The sequence below is a fragment of the Lactuca serriola genome, chromosome 1, assembly GCF_051521515.1.
Source record: "Lactuca serriola cultivar US96UC23 chromosome 1, Lser_US96UC23_V15, whole genome shotgun sequence".
NCBI lineage: Eukaryota > Viridiplantae > Streptophyta > Magnoliopsida > Asterales > Asteraceae > Lactuca > Lactuca serriola.
Genome location: NC_136408.1, coordinates 207,248,599 through 207,263,937, shown reverse-complemented (window position 1 = coordinate 207,263,937; position 15,339 = coordinate 207,248,599). Strand labels below are relative to the sequence as shown.

The window sequence follows — 15,339 nt, the reverse complement described above, 5'->3', positions numbered from 1 at the left end:
GAAAGAAAGGAAAAAAGCACGTGAACCCAGGAAACAACGCAACCAGACAACGAAAAAGGGGGTGCAACACGAGACTTCCCAGGGGTCACCCATCCTAGTACTACTCTCGCCCAAGCACGCTAATCATGGGAGCTCGATGGGATCCCATTAGTGCTGGTATGATCGCGCCCCGAAATACTATCCATGTTTATTGTTTTTATGTGTTAGAAGACGCTTGTTTCGGCATTCGGGCGTGGGACCCACGCGACGGATCTACTCCGTTCCAAAAATACGAAAACCATCAGCCATGAACCGGAGGGCACTCCGAGCATAGAAATAGCAAGAAAGAAAGGAAAGCACGAAACTAGAAACAAAACGAAACGGACAACGAAAAGGGGGGTGCAACACGAGGACTTCTCAGGGGGTCACCCATCCTAAGATTACTTCCCCCGCCAAGCACGCTTAATCGCTTTGTGCTCCGATGGGATCCGGTGCATTATGCTGGTATGATCGCGCCCCGAAATACTATCCATGTTTATTGTTTTTATGTGTTAGAAGACGCCTGTTTTGGTACGCGTGGCGCTGGACCCACGTGGACGGACGGGCCTCCGTTCCAAAAAATACGAAAACCATCAGCCATGAACCGGAGGGCACCCGAGCATACAGAAATAGCAAGAAAGAAAGGAAAAAAAGCACGTAAAACCTAGAAACAAACGCAAACGACAACGAAAAGGGGGTGCAACACGAGACTTCTCAGGGGGTCACCCATCCTAAAGATTACTCTCGCCCAAGCACGCTTAATCATGAGTTCTGATGGGATCCGGCATGGGGTGCTGGTATGATCGCACCCGGGAAATACTATCCATGTTTATTGTTTTTATGTGTTAGAAGACGTCTTTGTTTTGGTACGCGGTGCGTGGGACCCACGTGACGGATCGGCTCCGTCTCAAAATACGAAACCATCAGCCACGAACCTAGAGGGCACTCCGAGCATAGAAATATAAAGAAAGAAAGGAAAGCACGTAAACCTAGAAACAAACGCAAACGGACAACGAAAAAGGGGTGCAAACACGAGGATTCAGGTCACCCATCCCAGTACCACCCCCAAGCACGCTTAATCGCGAGTTCGATGGATCCGGTGCATTAGTGTCGGCATGAGATCGCACCCGAAATACTATCCATAAGCTTATTGTTTTTATGTTAGAAGACGCCTTTGTTTTGGTACGTCAAGCTGGACCCACGCGACAGACGCTCCGTCTCCAAAAAAATACGAAAACCACTTCACCATGAACCTGAGGGCACCCGAGCATAGAAATAGCAAGAAAGAAAGGAAAAAAGCACGTAAAACCTAGAAACAAACGCAAACGGACAACGAAAAAGGGGGGTGCAACACGAGGACTTCCCAGGGGGTCACCCATCCTAGTACTACTCTCGCCCAAGCACGCTTAACTGCGGAGTTCTGATGGGATCCGGTGCATTAGTGCTGGTATGATCGCCCCCGAAATACTATCCATGTTTATTGTTTTTATGTGTTAGAAGACGCCTTTGTTTTGGTACGCGGGGCGTGGGACCCACGTGACGGATCGGCTCCGTTCCAAAAATACGAAAACCATCAGCCATGAACCGGAGGGCACCCGAGCATAGAAATAGCAAGAAAGAAAGGAAAAAAAAGCACGTAAAACCTAGAAACAAACGCAAACGGACAACGAAAAAGGGGGGTGCAACACGAGGACTTCCCAGGGGGTCACCCATCCTAGTACTACTCTCGCCCAAGCACGCTTAACTGCGGAGTTCTGATGGGATCCGGTGCATTAGTGCTGGTATGATCGCGCCCGAAATACTATCCATGTTTATTGTTTTTATGTGTTAGAAGACGCCTTTGTTTTGGTACGCGGGGCGTGGGACCCACGTGACGGATCGGCTCCGTTCCAAAAATACGAAAACCATCAGCCATGAACCGGAGGGCACCCGAGCATAGAAATAGCAAGAAAGAAAGGAAAAAAAAGCACGTAAAACCTAGAAACAAACGCAAACGGACAACGAAAAAGGGGGGTGCAACACGAGGACTTCCCAGGGGGTCACCCATCCTAGTACTACTCTCGCCCAAGCACGCTTAACTGCGGAGTTCTGATGGGATCCGGTGCATTAGTGCTGGTATGATCGCACCCGAAATACTATCCATGTTTATTGTTTTTATGTGTTAGAAGACGCCTTTGTTTTGGTACGCGGGGCGTGGGACCCACGTGACGGATCGGCTCCGTTCCAAAAATACGAAAACCATCAGCCACGAACCGGAGGGCACCCGAGCATAGAAATAGCAAGAAAGAAAGGAATAAAAGCACGTAAAACCTAGAAACAAACGCAAACGGACAACGAAAAAGGGGGGTGCAACACGAGGACTTCCCAGGGGGTCACCCATCCTAGTACTACTCTCGCCCAAGCACGCTTAACTGCGGAGTTCTGATGGGATCCGGTGCATTAGTGCTGGTATGATCGCGCCCGAAATACTATCCATGTTTATTGTTTTTATGTGTTAGAAGACGCCTTTGTTTTGGTACGCGGGGCGTGGGACCCACGTGACGGATCGGCTCCGTTCCAAAAATACGAAAACCATCAGCCATGAACCGGAGGGCACCCGAGCATAGAAATAGCAAGAAAGAAAGGAAAAAAAAGCACGTAAAACCTAGAAACAAACGCAAACGGACAACGAAAAAGGGGGGTGCAACACGAGGACTTCCCAGGGGGTCACCCATCCTAGTACTACTCTCGCCCAAGCACGCTTAACTGCGGAGTTCTGATGGGATCCGGTGCATTAGTGCTGGTATGATCGCGCCCGAAATACTATCCATGTTTATTGTTTTTATGTGTTAGAAGACGCCTTTGTTTTGGTACGCGGGGCGTGGGACCCACGTGACGGATCGGCTCCGTTCCAAAAATACGAAAACCATCAGCCATGAACCGGAGGGCACCCGAGCATAGAAATAGCAAGAAAGAAAGGAAAAAAAAGCACGTAAAACCTAGAAACAAACGCAAACGGACAACGAAAAAGGGGGGGTGCAACACGAGGACTTCCCAGGGGGTCACCCATCCTAGTACTACTCTCGCCCAAGCACGCTTAACTGCGGAGTTCTGATGGGATCCGGTGCATTAGTGCTGGTATGATCGCACCCGAAATACTATCCATGTTTATTGTTTTTATGTGTTAGAAGACGCCTTTGTTTTGGTACGCGGTGCGTGGGACCCACGTGACGGATCGGCTCCGTTCCAAAAATACGAAAACCATCAGCCACGAACCGGAGGGCACCCGAGCATAGAAATAGCAAGAAAGAAAGGAAAAAAAGCACGTAAAACCTAGAAACAAACGCAAACGGACAACGAAAAAGGGGGGTGCAACACGAGGACTTCCCAGGGGGTCACCCATCCTAGTACTACTCTCGCCCAAGCACGCTTAACTGCGGAGTTCTGATGGGATCCGGTGCATTAGTGCTGGTATGATCGCACCCGAAATACTATCCATGTTTATTGTTTTTATGTGTTAGAAGACGCCTTTGTTTTGGTACGCGGGGCGTGGGACCCACGTGACAGATCGGCTCCGTTCCAAAAATACGAAAACCATCAGCCATGAACCGGAGGGCACCCGAGCATAGAAATAGCAAGAAAGAAAGGAAAAAAAAGCACGTAAAACCTAGAAACAAACGCAAACGGACAACGAAAAAGGGGGTGCAACACGAGGACTTCCCAGGGGGTCACCCATCCTAGTACTACTCTCGCCCAAGCACGCTTAACTGCGGAGTTCTGATGGGATCCGGTGCATTAGTGCTGGTATGATCGCCCCCGAAATACTATCCATGTTTATTGTTTTTATGTGTTAGAAGACGCCTTTGTTTTGGTACGCGGGGCGTGGGACCCACGTGACGGATCGGCTCCGTTCCAAAAATACGAAAACCATCAGCCACGAACCGGAGGGCACCCGAGCATAGAAATAGCAAGAAAGAAAGGAAAAAAAGCACGTAAAACCTAGAAACAAACGCAAACGGACAACGAAAAAGGGGGGTGCAACACGAGGACTTCCCAGGGGGTCACCCATCCTAGTACTACTCTCGCCCAAGCACGCTTAACTGCGGAGTTCTGATGGGATCCGGTGCATTAGTGCTGGTATGATCGCACCCGAAATACTATCCATGTTTATTGTTTTTATGTGTTAGAAGACGCCTTTGTTTTGGTACGCGGGGCGTGGGACCCACGTGACGGATCGGCTCCGTTCCAAAATTACGAAAACCATCAGCCATGAACCGGAGGGCACCCGAGCATAGAAATAGCAAGAAAGAAAGGAAAAAAAAGCACGTAAAACCTAGAAACAAACGCAAACGGACAACGAAAAAGGGGGGTGCAACACGAGGACTTCCCAGGGGGTCACCCATCCTAGTACTACTCTCGCCCAAGCACGCTTAACTGCGGAGTTCTGATGGGATCCGGTGCATTATTGCTGGTATGATCGCACCCGAAATACTATCCATGTTTATTGTTTTTATGTGTTAGAAGACGCCTTTGTTTTGGTACGCGGGGCGTGGGACCCACGTGACGGATCGGCTCCGTTCCAAAAATACGAAAACCATCAGCCATGAACCGGAGGGCACCCGAGCATAGAAATAGCAAGAAAGAAAGGAAAAAAAAGCACGTAAAACCTAGAAACAAACGCAAACGGACAACGAAAAAGGGGGGTGCAACACGAGGACTTCCCAGGGGGTCACCCATCCTAGTACTACTCTCGCCCAAGCACGCTTAACTGCGGAGTTCTGATGGGATCCGGTGCATTAGTGCTGGTATGATCGCACCCGAAATACTATCCATGTTTATTGTTTTTATGTGTTAGAAGACGCCTTTGTTTTGGTACGCGGGGCGTGGGACCCACGTGACAGATCGGCTCCGTTCCAAAAATACGAAAACCATCAGCCATGAACCGGAGGGCACCCGAGCATAGAAATAGCAAGAAAGAAAGGAAAAAAAAGCACGTAAAACCTAGAAACAAACGCAAACGGACAACGAAAAAGGGGGGTGCAACACGAGGACTTCCCAGGGGGTCACCCATCCTAGTACTACTCTCGCCCAAGCACGCTTAACTGCGGAGTTCTGATGGGATCCGGTGCATTAGTGCTGGTATGATCGCCCCCGAAATACTATCCATGTTTATTGTTTTTATGTGTTAGAAGACGCCTTTGTTTTGGTACGCGGGGCGTGGGACCCACGTGACGGATCGGCTCCGTTCCAAAAATACGAAAACCATCAGCCATGAACCGGAGGGCACCCGAGCATAGAAATAGCAAGAAAGAAAGGAAAAAAAAGCACGTAAAACCTAGAAACAAACGCAAACGGACAACGAAAAAGGGGGGTGCAACACGAGGACTTCCCAGGGGGTCACCCATCCTAGTACTACTCTCGCCCAAGCACGCTTAACTGCGGAGTTCTGATGGGATCCGGTGCATTAGTGCTGGTATGATCGCACCCGAAATACTATCCATGTTTATTGTTTTTATGTGTTAGAAGACGCCTTTGTTTTGGTACGCGGGGCGTGGGACCCACGTGACGGATCGGCTCCGTTCCAAAAATACGAAAACCATCAGCCATGAACCGGAGGGCACCCGAGCATAGAAATAGCAAGAAAGAAAGGAAAAAAAAGCACGTAAAACCTAGAAACAAACGCAAACGGACAACGAAAAAGGGGGGTGCAACACGAGGACTTCCCAGGGGGTCACCCATCCTAGTACTACTCTCGCCCAAGCACGCTTAACTGCGGAGTTCTGATGGGATCCGGTGCATTAGTGCTGGTATGATCGCGCCCGAAATACTATCCATGTTTATTGTTTTTATGTGTTAGAAGACGCCTTTGTTTTGGTACGCGGGGCGTGGGACCCACGTGACGGATCGGCTCCGTTCCAAAAATACGAAAACCATCAGCCATGAACCGGAGGGCACCCGAGCATAGAAATAGCAAGAAAGAAAGGAAAAAAAAGCACGTAAAACCTAGAAACAAACGCAAACGGACAACGAAAAAGGGGGGTGCAACACGAGGACTTCCCAGGGGGTCACCCATCCTAGTACTACTCTCGCCCAAGCACGCTTAACTGCGGAGTTCTGATGGGATCCGGTGCATTAGTGCTGGTATGATCGCGCCCGAAATACTATCCATGTTTATTGTTTTTATGTGTTAGAAGACGCCTTTGTTTTGGTACGCGGGGCGTGGGACCCACGTGACGGATCGGCTCCGTTCCAAAAATACGAAAACCATCAGCCATGAACCGGAGGGCACCCGAGCATAGAAATAGCAAGAAAGAAAGGAAAAAAAGCACGTAAAACCTAGAAACAAACGCAAACTGACAACGAAAAAGGGGGGTGCAACACGAGGACTTCCCAGGGGGTCACCCATCCTAGTACTACTCTCGCCCAAGCACGCTTAACTGCGGAGCTCTGATGGGATCCGGTGCATTAGTGCTGGTATGATCGCACCCGAAATACTATCCATGTTTATTGTTTTTATGTGTTAGAAGACGCCTTTGTTTTGGTACGCGGGGCGTGGGACCCACGTGACGGATCGGCTCCGTTCCAAAAATACGAAAACCATCAGCCACGAACCGGAGGGCACCCGAGCATAGAAATAGCAAGAAAGAAAGGAAAAAAAGCACGTAAAACCTAGAAACAAACGCAAACGGACAACGAAAAAGGGGGGTGCAACACGAGGACTTCCCAGGGGGTCACCCATCCTAGTACTACTCTCGCCCAAGCACGCTTAACTGCGGAGTTCTGATGGGATCCGGTGCATTAGTGCTGGTATGATCGCACCCGAAATACTATCCATGTTTATTGTTTTTATGTGTTAGAAGACGCCTTTGTTTTGGTACGCGGGGCGTGGGACCCACGTGACGGATCGGCTCCGTTCCAAAAATACGAAAACCATCAGCCATGAACCGGAGGGCACCCGAGCATAGAAATAGCAAGAAAGAAAGGAAAAAAAAGCACGTAAAACCTAGAAACAAACGCAAACGGACAACGAAAAAGGGGGGGTGCAACACGAGGACTTCCCAGGGGGTCACCCATCCTAGTACTACTCTCGCCCAAGCACGCTTAACTGCGGAGTTCTGATGGGATCCGGTGCATTAGTGCTGGTATGATCGCACCCGAAATACTATCCATGTTTATTGTTTTTATGTGTTAGAAGACGCCTTTGTTTTGGTACGCGGGGCGTGGGACCCACGTGACGGATCGACTCCGTTCCAAAAATACGAAAACCATCAGCCACGAACCGGAGGGCACCCGAGCATAGAAATAGCAAGAAAGAAAGGAAAAAAAGCACGTAAAACCTAGAAACAAACGCAAACGGACAACGAAAAAGGGGGGTGCAACACGAGGACTTCCCAGGGGGTCACCCATCCTAGTACTACTCTCGCCCAAGCACGCTTAACTGCGGAGTTCTGATGGGATCCGGTGCATTAGTGCTGGTATGATCGCACCCGAAATACTATCCATGTTTATTGTTTTTATGTGTTAGAAGACGCCTTTGTTTTGGTACGCGGGGCGTGGGACCCACGTGACGGATCGGCTCCGTTCCAAAAATACGAAAACCATCAGCCATGAACCGGAGGGCACCCGAGCATAGAAATAGCAAGAAAGAAAGGAAAAAAAAGCACGTAAAACCTAGAAACAAACGCAAACGGACAACGAAAAAGGGGGGTGCAACACGAGGACTTCCCAGGGGGTCACCCATCCTAGTACTACTCTCGCCCAAGCACGCTTAACTGCGGAGTTCTGATGGGATCCGGTGCATTAGTGCTGGTATGATCGCACCCGAAATACTATCCATGTTTATTGTTTTTATGTGTTAGAAGACGCCTTTGTTTTGGTACGCGGGGCGTGGGACCCACGTGACGGATCGGCTCCGTTCCAAAAATACGAAAACCATCAGCCACGAACCGGAGGGCACCCGAGCATAGAAATAGCAAGAAAGAAAGGAAAAAAAGCACGTAAAACCTAGAAACAAACGCAAACGGACAACGAAAAAGGGGGGTGCAACACGAGGACTTCCCAGGGGGTCACCCATCCTAGTACTACTCTCGCCCAAGCACGCTTAACTGCGGAGTTCTGATGGGATCCGGTGCATTAGTGCTGGTATGATCGCACCCGAAATACTATCCATGTTTATTGTTTTTATGTGTTAGAAGACGCCTTTGTTTTGGTACGCGGGGCGTGGGACCCACGTGACGGATCGGCTCCGTTCCAAAAATACGAAAACCATCAGCCATGAACCGGAGGGCACCCGAGCATAGAAATAGCAAGAAAGAAAGGAAAAAAAAGCACGTAAAACCTAGAAACAAACGCAAACGGACAACGAAAAAGGGGGGTGCAACACGAGGACTTCCCAGGGGGTCACCCATCCTAGTACTACTCTCGCCCAAGCACGCTTAACTGCGGAGTTCTGATGGGATCCGGTGCATTAGTGCTGGTATGATCGCGCCCGAAATACTATCCATGTTTATTGTTTTTATGTGTTAGAAGACGCCTTTGTTTTGGTACGCGGGGCGTGGGACCCACGTGACGGATCGGCTCCGTTCCAAAAATACGAAAACCATCAGCCATGAACCGGAGGGCACCCGAGCATAGAAATAGCAAGAAAGAAAGGAAAAAAAAGCACGTAAAACCTAGAAACAAACGCAAACGGACAACGAAAAAGGGGGGTGCAACACGAGGACTTCCCAGGGGGTCACCCATCCTAGTACTACTCTCGCCCAAGCACGCTTAACTGCGGAGTTCTGATGGGATCCGGTGCATTAGTGCTGGTATGATCGCGCCCGAAATACTATCCATGTTTATTGTTTTTATGTGTTAGAAGACGCCTTTGTTTTGGTACGCGGGGCGTGGGACCCACGTGACGGATCGGCTCCGTTCCAAAAATACGAAAACCATCAGCCATGAACCGGAGGGCACCCGAGCATAGAAATAGCAAGAAAGAAAGGAAAAAAAGCACGTAAAACCTAGAAACAAACGCAAACTGACAACGAAAAAGGGGGGTGCAACACGAGGACTTCCCAGGGGGTCACCCATCCTAGTACTACTCTCGCCCAAGCACGCTTAACTGCGGAGCTCTGATGGGATCCGGTGCATTAGTGCTGGTATGATCGCACCCGAAATACTATCCATGTTTATTGTTTTTATGTGTTAGAAGACGCCTTTGTTTTGGTACGCGGGGCGTGGGACCCACGTGACGGATCGGCTCCGTTCCAAAAATACGAAAACCATCAGCCACGAACCGGAGGGCACCCGAGCATAGAAATAGCAAGAAAGAAAGGAAAAAAAGCACGTAAAACCTAGAAACAAACGCAAACGGACAACGAAAAAGGGGGGTGCAACACGAGGACTTCCCAGGGGGTCACCCATCCTAGTACTACTCTCGCCCAAGCACGCTTAACTGCGGAGTTCTGATGGGATCCGGTGCATTAGTGCTGGTATGATCGCACCCGAAATACTATCCATGTTTATTGTTTTTATGTGTTAGAAGACGCCTTTGTTTTGGTACGCGGGGCGTGGGACCCACGTGACGGATCGGCTCCGTTCCAAAAATACGAAAACCATCAGCCATGAACCGGAGGGCACCCGAGCATAGAAATAGCAAGAAAGAAAGGAAAAAAAAGCACGTAAAACCTAGAAACAAACGCAAACGGACAACGAAAAAGGGGGGTGCAACACGAGGACTTCCCAGGGGGTCACCCATCCTAGTACTACTCTCGCCCAAGCACGCTTAACTGCGGAGTTCTGATGGGATCCGGTGCATTAGTGCTGGTATGATCGCACCCGAAATACTATCCATGTTTATTGTTTTTATGTGTTAGAAGACGCCTTTGTTTTGGTACGCGGGGCGTGGGACCCACGTGACGGATCGGCTCCGTTCCAAAAATACGAAAACCATCAGCCACGAACCGGAGGGCACCCGAGCATAGAAATAGCAAGAAAGAAAGGAAAAAAAGCACGTAAAACCTAGAAACAAACGCAAACGGACAACGAAAAAGGGGGGTGCAACACGAGGACTTCCCAGGGGGTCACCCATCCTAGTACTACTCTCGCCCAAGCACGCTTAACTGCGGAGTTCTGATGGGATCCGGTGCATTAGTGCTGGTATGATCGCACCCGAAATACTATCCATGTTTATTGTTTTTATGTGTTAGAAGACGCCTTTGTTTTGGTACGCGGGGCGTGGGACCCACGTGACGGATCGACTCCGTTCCAAAAATACGAAAACCATCAGCCATGAACCGGAGGGCACCCGAGCATAGAAATAGCAAGAAAGAAAGGAAAAAAAAGCACGTAAAACCTAGAAACAAACGCAAACGGACAACGAAAAAGGGGGGTGCAACACGAGGACTTCCCAGGGGGTCACCCATCCTAGTACTACTCTCGCCCAAGCACGCTTAACTGCGGAGTTCTGATGGGATCCGGTGCATTAGTGCTGGTATGATCGCACCCGAAATACTATCCATGTTTATTGTTTTTATGTGTTAGAAGACGCCTTTGTTTTGGTACGCGGGGCGTGGGACCCACGTGACGGATCGGCTCCGTTCCAAAAATACGAAAACCATCAGCCACGAACCGGAGGGCACCCGAGCATAGAAATAGCAAGAAAGAAAGGAAAAAAAGCACGTAAAACCTAGAAACAAACGCAAACGGACAACGAAAAAGGGGGGTGCAACACGAGGACTTCCCAGGGGGTCACCCATCCTAGTACTACTCTCGCCCAAGCACGCTTAACTGCGGAGTTCTGATGGGATCCGGTGCATTAGTGCTGGTATGATCGCACCCGAAATACTATCCATGTTTATTGTTTTTATGTGTTAGAAGACGCCTTTGTTTTGGTACGCGGGGCGTGGGACCCACGTGACGGATCGGCTCCGTTCCAAAAATACGAAAACCATCAGCCATGAACCGGAGGGCACCCGAGCATAGAAATAGCAAGAAAGAAAGGAAAAAAAAGCACGTAAAACCTAGAAACAAACGCAAACGGACAACGAAAAAGGGGGGTGCAACACGAGGACTTCCCAGGGGGTCACCCATCCTAGTACTACTCTCGCCCAAGCACGCTTAACTGCGGAGTTCTGATGGGATCCGGTGCATTAGTGCTGGTATGATCGCACCCGAAATACTATCCATGTTTATTGTTTTTATGTGTTAGAAGACGCCTTTGTTTTGGTACGCGGGGCGTGGGACCCACGTGACGGATCGGCTCCGTTCCAAAAATACGAAAACCATCAGCCACGAACCGGAGGGCACCCGAGCATAGAAATAGCAAGAAAGAAAGGAAAAAAAGCACGTAAAACCTAGAAACAAACGCAAACGGACAACGAAAAAGGGGGGTGCAACACGAGGACTTCCCAGGGGGTCACCCATCCTAGTACTACTCTCGCCCAAGCACGCTTAACTGCGGAGTTCTGATGGGATCCGGTGCATTAGTGCTGGTATGATCGCACCCGAAATACTATCCATGTTTATTGTTTTTATGTGTTAGAAGACGCCTTTGTTTTGGTACGCGGGGCGTGGGACCCACGTGACGGATCGGCTCCGTTCCAAAAATACGAAAACCATCAGCCATGAACCGGAGGGCACCCGAGCATAGAAATAGCAAGAAAGAAAGGAAAAAAAAGCACGTAAAACCTAGAAACAAACGCAAACGGACAACGAAAAAGGGGGGTGCAACACGAGGACTTCCCAGGGGGTCACCCATCCTAGTACTACTCTCGCCCAAGCACGCTTAACTGCGGAGTTCTGATGGGATCCGGTGCATTAGTGCTGGTATGATCGCACCCGAAATACTATCCATGTTTATTGTTTTTATGTGTTAGAAGACGCCTTTGTTTTGGTACGCGGGGCGTGGGACCCACGTGACGGATCGGCTCCGTTCCAAAAATACGAAAACCATCAGCCACGAACCGGAGGGCACCCGAGCATAGAAATAGCAAGAAAGAAAGGAAAAAAAGCACGTAAAACCTAGAAACAAACGCAAACGGACAACGAAAAAGGGGGGTGCAACACGAGGACTTCCCAGGGGGTCACCCATCCTAGTACTACTCTCGCCCAAGCACGCTTAACTGCGGAGTTCTGATGGGATCCGGTGCATTAGTGCTGGTATGATCGCACCCGAAATACTATCCATGTTTATTGTTTTTATGTGTTAGAAGACGCCTTTGTTTTGGTACGCGGGGCGTGGGACCCACGTGACGGATCGGCTCCGTTCCAAAAATACGAAAACCATCAGCCATGAACCGGAGGGCACCCGAGCATAGAAATAGCAAGAAAGAAAGGAAAAAAAAGCACGTAAAACCTAGAAACAAACGCAAATGGACAACGAAAAAGGGGGGTGCAACACGAGGACTTCCCAGGGGGTCACCCATCCTAGTACTACTCTCGCCCAAGCACGCTTAACTGCGGAGTTCTGATGGGATCCGGTGCATTAGTGCTGGTATGATCGCACCCGAAATACTATCCATGTTTATTGTTTTTATGTGTTAGAAGACGCCTTTGTTTTGGTACGCGGGGCGTGGGACCCACGTGACGGATCGGCTCCGTTCCAAAAATACGAAAACCATCAGCCACGAACCGGAGGGCACCCGAGCATAGAAATAGCAAGAAAGAAAGGAAAAAAAGCACGTAAAACCTAGAAACAAACGCAAACGGACAACGAAAAAGGGGGGTGCAACACGAGGACTTCCCAGGGGGTCACCCATCCTAGTACTACTCTCGCCCAAGCACGCTTAACTGCGGAGTTCTGATGGGATCCGGTGCATTAGTGCTGGTATGATCGCACCCGAAATACTATCCATGTTTATTGTTTTTATGTGTTAGAAGACGCCTTTGTTTTGGTACGCGGGGCGTGGGACCCACGTGACGGATCGGCTCCGTTCCAAAAATACGAAAACCATCAGCCATGAACCGGAGGGCACCCGAGCATAGAAATAGCAAGAAAGAAAGGAAAAAAAAGCACGTAAAACCTAGAAACAAACGCAAACGGACAACGAAAAAGGGGGGTGCAACACGAGGACTTCCCAGGGGGTCACCCATCCTAGTACTACTCTCGCCCAAGCACGCTTAACTGCGGAGTTCTGATGGGATCCGGTGCATTATTGCTGGTATGATCGCACCCGAAATACTATCGATGTTTATTGTTTTTATGTGTTAGAAGACGCCTTTGTTTTGGTACGCGGGGCGTGGGACCCACGTGACGGATCGGCTCCGTTCCAAAAATACGAAAACCATCAGCCATGAACCGGAGGGCACCCGAGCATAGAAATAGCAAGAAAGAAAGGAAAAAAAAGCACGTAAAACCTAGAAACAAACGCAAACGGACAACGAAAAAGGGGGGTGCAACACGAGGACTTCCCAGGGGGTCACCCATCCTAGTACTACTCTCGCCCAAGCACGCTTAACTGCAGAGTTCTGATGGGATCCGGTGCATTAGTGCTGGTATGATCGCACCCGAAATACTATCCATGTTTATTGTTTTTATGTGTTAGAAGACGCCTTTGTTTTGGTACGCGGGGCGTGGGACCCACATGACGGATCGGCTCCGTTCCAAAAATACGAAAACCATCAGCCACGAACCGGAGGGCACCCGAGCATAGAAATAGCAAGAAAGAAAGGAAAAAAAAGCACGTAAAACCTAGAAACAAACGCAAACGGACAACGAAAAAGGGGGGTGCAACACGAGGACTTCCCAGGGGGTCACCCATCCTAGTACTACTCTCGCCCAAGCACGCTTAACTGCGGAGTTCTGATGGGATCCGGTGCATTAGTGCTGGTATGATCGCACCCGAAATACTATCCATGTTTATTGTTTTTATGTGTTAGAAGACGCCTTTGTTTTGGTACGCGGGGCGTGGGACCCACGTGACAGATCGGCTCCGTTCCAAAAATACGAAAACCATCAGCCATGAACCGGAGGGCACCCGAGCATAGAAATAGCAAGAAAGAAAGGAAAAAAAAGCACGTAAAACCTAGAAACAAACGCAAACGGACAACGAAAAAGGGGGGTGCAACACGAGGACTTCCCAGGGGGTCACCCATCCTAGTACTACTCTCGCCCAAGCACGCTTAACTGCGGAGTTCTGATGGGATCCGGTGCATTAGTGCTGGTATGATCGCGCCCGAAATACTATCCATGTTTATTGTTTTTATGTGTTAGAAGACGCCTTTGTTTTGGTACGCGGGGCGTGGGACCCACGTGACGGATCGGCTCCGTTCCAAAAATACGAAAACCATCAGCCATGAACCGGAAGGCACCCGAGCATAGAAATAGCAAGAAAGAAAGGAAAAAAAGCACGTAAAACCTAGAAACAAACGCAAACTGACAACGAAAAAGGGGGGTGCAACACGAGGACTTCCCAGGGGGTCACCCATCCTAGTACTACTCTCGCCCAAGCACGCTTAACTGCGGAGCTCTGATGGGATCCGGTGCATTAGTGCTGGTATGATCGCACCCGAAATACTATCCATGTTTATTGTTTTTATGTGTTAGAAGACGCCTTTGTTTTGGTACGCGGGGCGTGGGACCCACGTGACGGATCGGCTCCGTTCCAAAAATACGAAAACCATCAGCCACGAACCGGAGGGCACCCGAGCATAGAAATAGCAAGAAAGAAAGGAAAAAAAGCACGTAAAACCTAGAAACAAACGCAAACGGACAACGAAAAAGGGGGGTGCAACACGAGGACTTCCCAGGGGGTCACCCATCCTAGTACTACTCTCGCCCAAGCACGCTTAACTGCGGAGTTCTGATGGGATCCGGTGCATTAGTGCTGGTATGATCGCACCCGAAATACTATCCATGTTTATTGTTTTTATGTGTTAGAAGACGCCTTTGTTTTGGTACGCGGGGCGTGGGACCCACGTGACGGATCGGCTCCGTTCCAAAAATACGAAAACCATCAGCCATGAACCGGAGGGCACCCGAGCATAGAAATAGCAAGAAAGAAAGGAAAAAAAAGCACGTAAAACCTAGAAACAAACGCAAACGGACAACGAAAAAGGGGGGTGCAACACGAGGACTTCCCAGGGGGTCACCCATCCTAGTACTACTCTCGCCCAAGCACGCTTAACTGCGGAGTTCTGATGGGATCCGGTGCATTAGTGCTGGTATGATCGCACCCGAAATACTATCCATGTTTATTGTTTTTATGTGTTAGAAGACGCCTTTGTTTTGGTACGCGGGGCGTGGGACCCACGTGACGGATCGGCTCCGTTCCAAAAATACGAAAACCATCAGCCACGAACCGGAGGGCACCCGAGCATAGAAATAGCAAGAAAGAAAGGAAAAAAAGCACGTAAAAC

The 15,339-nt window shown here is 49.5% G+C and overlaps 42 non-coding genes and 2 pseudogenes across 42 annotated transcripts; all 44 read right to left on the bottom strand.

Annotated features, from left to right (window-relative positions):
* Positions 1-58: 58 nt before the first annotated feature.
* Positions 59-170, bottom strand: LOC145080510 (5S ribosomal RNA; annotated as a pseudogene).
* A 542-nt stretch (positions 171-712) lies between these two features.
* LOC145080554 (5S ribosomal RNA) lies at positions 713-829 on the bottom strand (annotated as a pseudogene).
* Positions 830-1,360: 531 nt separating this feature from the next.
* On the bottom strand, positions 1,361-1,479 carry LOC145083865 (5S ribosomal RNA). Its single transcript, XR_013698323.1, has one exon. It is a non-coding gene; the product is annotated as a 5S ribosomal RNA (ribosomal RNA).
* Positions 1,480-1,694: 215 nt separating this feature from the next.
* Positions 1,695-1,813, bottom strand: LOC145084388 (5S ribosomal RNA). The gene has a single exon (XR_013698833.1). It is a non-coding gene; the product is annotated as a 5S ribosomal RNA (ribosomal RNA).
* A 215-nt stretch (positions 1,814-2,028) lies between these two features.
* Positions 2,029-2,147, bottom strand: LOC145081462 (5S ribosomal RNA). The gene has a single exon (XR_013696019.1). It is a non-coding gene; the product is annotated as a 5S ribosomal RNA (ribosomal RNA).
* Positions 2,148-2,361: 214 nt separating this feature from the next.
* LOC145084387 (5S ribosomal RNA) lies at positions 2,362-2,480 on the bottom strand. Its single transcript, XR_013698832.1, has one exon. It is a non-coding gene; the product is annotated as a 5S ribosomal RNA (ribosomal RNA).
* Positions 2,481-2,695: 215 nt separating this feature from the next.
* LOC145084386 (5S ribosomal RNA) lies at positions 2,696-2,814 on the bottom strand. Its single transcript, XR_013698831.1, has one exon. It is a non-coding gene; the product is annotated as a 5S ribosomal RNA (ribosomal RNA).
* A 216-nt stretch (positions 2,815-3,030) lies between these two features.
* On the bottom strand, positions 3,031-3,149 carry LOC145081461 (5S ribosomal RNA). Its single transcript, XR_013696018.1, has one exon. It is a non-coding gene; the product is annotated as a 5S ribosomal RNA (ribosomal RNA).
* A 214-nt stretch (positions 3,150-3,363) lies between these two features.
* LOC145081460 (5S ribosomal RNA) lies at positions 3,364-3,482 on the bottom strand. The gene has a single exon (XR_013696017.1). It is a non-coding gene; the product is annotated as a 5S ribosomal RNA (ribosomal RNA).
* A 214-nt stretch (positions 3,483-3,696) lies between these two features.
* Positions 3,697-3,815, bottom strand: LOC145083864 (5S ribosomal RNA). The gene has a single exon (XR_013698321.1). It is a non-coding gene; the product is annotated as a 5S ribosomal RNA (ribosomal RNA).
* Positions 3,816-4,029: 214 nt separating this feature from the next.
* On the bottom strand, positions 4,030-4,148 carry LOC145081459 (5S ribosomal RNA). The gene has a single exon (XR_013696016.1). It is a non-coding gene; the product is annotated as a 5S ribosomal RNA (ribosomal RNA).
* A 215-nt stretch (positions 4,149-4,363) lies between these two features.
* On the bottom strand, positions 4,364-4,482 carry LOC145084490 (5S ribosomal RNA). The gene has a single exon (XR_013698931.1). It is a non-coding gene; the product is annotated as a 5S ribosomal RNA (ribosomal RNA).
* Positions 4,483-4,697: 215 nt separating this feature from the next.
* LOC145081458 (5S ribosomal RNA) lies at positions 4,698-4,816 on the bottom strand. The gene has a single exon (XR_013696015.1). It is a non-coding gene; the product is annotated as a 5S ribosomal RNA (ribosomal RNA).
* A 215-nt stretch (positions 4,817-5,031) lies between these two features.
* Positions 5,032-5,150, bottom strand: LOC145083863 (5S ribosomal RNA). The gene has a single exon (XR_013698320.1). It is a non-coding gene; the product is annotated as a 5S ribosomal RNA (ribosomal RNA).
* Positions 5,151-5,365: 215 nt separating this feature from the next.
* Positions 5,366-5,484, bottom strand: LOC145081457 (5S ribosomal RNA). Its single transcript, XR_013696014.1, has one exon. It is a non-coding gene; the product is annotated as a 5S ribosomal RNA (ribosomal RNA).
* Positions 5,485-5,699: 215 nt separating this feature from the next.
* LOC145084385 (5S ribosomal RNA) lies at positions 5,700-5,818 on the bottom strand. The gene has a single exon (XR_013698830.1). It is a non-coding gene; the product is annotated as a 5S ribosomal RNA (ribosomal RNA).
* Positions 5,819-6,033: 215 nt separating this feature from the next.
* On the bottom strand, positions 6,034-6,152 carry LOC145084384 (5S ribosomal RNA). Its single transcript, XR_013698829.1, has one exon. It is a non-coding gene; the product is annotated as a 5S ribosomal RNA (ribosomal RNA).
* Positions 6,153-6,366: 214 nt separating this feature from the next.
* Positions 6,367-6,485, bottom strand: LOC145083711 (5S ribosomal RNA). Its single transcript, XR_013698174.1, has one exon. It is a non-coding gene; the product is annotated as a 5S ribosomal RNA (ribosomal RNA).
* A 214-nt stretch (positions 6,486-6,699) lies between these two features.
* On the bottom strand, positions 6,700-6,818 carry LOC145081456 (5S ribosomal RNA). The gene has a single exon (XR_013696013.1). It is a non-coding gene; the product is annotated as a 5S ribosomal RNA (ribosomal RNA).
* Positions 6,819-7,034: 216 nt separating this feature from the next.
* LOC145081454 (5S ribosomal RNA) lies at positions 7,035-7,153 on the bottom strand. The gene has a single exon (XR_013696011.1). It is a non-coding gene; the product is annotated as a 5S ribosomal RNA (ribosomal RNA).
* Positions 7,154-7,367: 214 nt separating this feature from the next.
* On the bottom strand, positions 7,368-7,486 carry LOC145081453 (5S ribosomal RNA). The gene has a single exon (XR_013696010.1). It is a non-coding gene; the product is annotated as a 5S ribosomal RNA (ribosomal RNA).
* A 215-nt stretch (positions 7,487-7,701) lies between these two features.
* Positions 7,702-7,820, bottom strand: LOC145081452 (5S ribosomal RNA). The gene has a single exon (XR_013696009.1). It is a non-coding gene; the product is annotated as a 5S ribosomal RNA (ribosomal RNA).
* A 214-nt stretch (positions 7,821-8,034) lies between these two features.
* On the bottom strand, positions 8,035-8,153 carry LOC145081451 (5S ribosomal RNA). The gene has a single exon (XR_013696008.1). It is a non-coding gene; the product is annotated as a 5S ribosomal RNA (ribosomal RNA).
* Positions 8,154-8,368: 215 nt separating this feature from the next.
* Positions 8,369-8,487, bottom strand: LOC145084383 (5S ribosomal RNA). The gene has a single exon (XR_013698828.1). It is a non-coding gene; the product is annotated as a 5S ribosomal RNA (ribosomal RNA).
* A 215-nt stretch (positions 8,488-8,702) lies between these two features.
* LOC145084382 (5S ribosomal RNA) lies at positions 8,703-8,821 on the bottom strand. The gene has a single exon (XR_013698827.1). It is a non-coding gene; the product is annotated as a 5S ribosomal RNA (ribosomal RNA).
* Positions 8,822-9,035: 214 nt separating this feature from the next.
* On the bottom strand, positions 9,036-9,154 carry LOC145083709 (5S ribosomal RNA). Its single transcript, XR_013698172.1, has one exon. It is a non-coding gene; the product is annotated as a 5S ribosomal RNA (ribosomal RNA).
* A 214-nt stretch (positions 9,155-9,368) lies between these two features.
* LOC145081450 (5S ribosomal RNA) lies at positions 9,369-9,487 on the bottom strand. Its single transcript, XR_013696007.1, has one exon. It is a non-coding gene; the product is annotated as a 5S ribosomal RNA (ribosomal RNA).
* Positions 9,488-9,702: 215 nt separating this feature from the next.
* LOC145081449 (5S ribosomal RNA) lies at positions 9,703-9,821 on the bottom strand. The gene has a single exon (XR_013696006.1). It is a non-coding gene; the product is annotated as a 5S ribosomal RNA (ribosomal RNA).
* Positions 9,822-10,035: 214 nt separating this feature from the next.
* LOC145081448 (5S ribosomal RNA) lies at positions 10,036-10,154 on the bottom strand. Its single transcript, XR_013696005.1, has one exon. It is a non-coding gene; the product is annotated as a 5S ribosomal RNA (ribosomal RNA).
* Positions 10,155-10,369: 215 nt separating this feature from the next.
* Positions 10,370-10,488, bottom strand: LOC145081447 (5S ribosomal RNA). The gene has a single exon (XR_013696004.1). It is a non-coding gene; the product is annotated as a 5S ribosomal RNA (ribosomal RNA).
* A 214-nt stretch (positions 10,489-10,702) lies between these two features.
* Positions 10,703-10,821, bottom strand: LOC145081446 (5S ribosomal RNA). The gene has a single exon (XR_013696003.1). It is a non-coding gene; the product is annotated as a 5S ribosomal RNA (ribosomal RNA).
* Positions 10,822-11,036: 215 nt separating this feature from the next.
* On the bottom strand, positions 11,037-11,155 carry LOC145081445 (5S ribosomal RNA). The gene has a single exon (XR_013696002.1). It is a non-coding gene; the product is annotated as a 5S ribosomal RNA (ribosomal RNA).
* A 214-nt stretch (positions 11,156-11,369) lies between these two features.
* Positions 11,370-11,488, bottom strand: LOC145081443 (5S ribosomal RNA). The gene has a single exon (XR_013696000.1). It is a non-coding gene; the product is annotated as a 5S ribosomal RNA (ribosomal RNA).
* A 215-nt stretch (positions 11,489-11,703) lies between these two features.
* On the bottom strand, positions 11,704-11,822 carry LOC145081442 (5S ribosomal RNA). The gene has a single exon (XR_013695999.1). It is a non-coding gene; the product is annotated as a 5S ribosomal RNA (ribosomal RNA).
* A 214-nt stretch (positions 11,823-12,036) lies between these two features.
* On the bottom strand, positions 12,037-12,155 carry LOC145081441 (5S ribosomal RNA). The gene has a single exon (XR_013695998.1). It is a non-coding gene; the product is annotated as a 5S ribosomal RNA (ribosomal RNA).
* A 215-nt stretch (positions 12,156-12,370) lies between these two features.
* Positions 12,371-12,489, bottom strand: LOC145081440 (5S ribosomal RNA). The gene has a single exon (XR_013695997.1). It is a non-coding gene; the product is annotated as a 5S ribosomal RNA (ribosomal RNA).
* A 214-nt stretch (positions 12,490-12,703) lies between these two features.
* On the bottom strand, positions 12,704-12,822 carry LOC145081439 (5S ribosomal RNA). The gene has a single exon (XR_013695996.1). It is a non-coding gene; the product is annotated as a 5S ribosomal RNA (ribosomal RNA).
* A 215-nt stretch (positions 12,823-13,037) lies between these two features.
* On the bottom strand, positions 13,038-13,156 carry LOC145084489 (5S ribosomal RNA). Its single transcript, XR_013698930.1, has one exon. It is a non-coding gene; the product is annotated as a 5S ribosomal RNA (ribosomal RNA).
* A 215-nt stretch (positions 13,157-13,371) lies between these two features.
* On the bottom strand, positions 13,372-13,490 carry LOC145083491 (5S ribosomal RNA). Its single transcript, XR_013697965.1, has one exon. It is a non-coding gene; the product is annotated as a 5S ribosomal RNA (ribosomal RNA).
* Positions 13,491-13,705: 215 nt separating this feature from the next.
* LOC145081438 (5S ribosomal RNA) lies at positions 13,706-13,824 on the bottom strand. Its single transcript, XR_013695995.1, has one exon. It is a non-coding gene; the product is annotated as a 5S ribosomal RNA (ribosomal RNA).
* A 215-nt stretch (positions 13,825-14,039) lies between these two features.
* LOC145084381 (5S ribosomal RNA) lies at positions 14,040-14,158 on the bottom strand. Its single transcript, XR_013698826.1, has one exon. It is a non-coding gene; the product is annotated as a 5S ribosomal RNA (ribosomal RNA).
* A 214-nt stretch (positions 14,159-14,372) lies between these two features.
* LOC145083708 (5S ribosomal RNA) lies at positions 14,373-14,491 on the bottom strand. The gene has a single exon (XR_013698171.1). It is a non-coding gene; the product is annotated as a 5S ribosomal RNA (ribosomal RNA).
* A 214-nt stretch (positions 14,492-14,705) lies between these two features.
* Positions 14,706-14,824, bottom strand: LOC145081437 (5S ribosomal RNA). Its single transcript, XR_013695994.1, has one exon. It is a non-coding gene; the product is annotated as a 5S ribosomal RNA (ribosomal RNA).
* Positions 14,825-15,039: 215 nt separating this feature from the next.
* On the bottom strand, positions 15,040-15,158 carry LOC145081436 (5S ribosomal RNA). The gene has a single exon (XR_013695993.1). It is a non-coding gene; the product is annotated as a 5S ribosomal RNA (ribosomal RNA).
* Between the last annotated feature and the right edge of the window lie 181 nt (positions 15,159-15,339).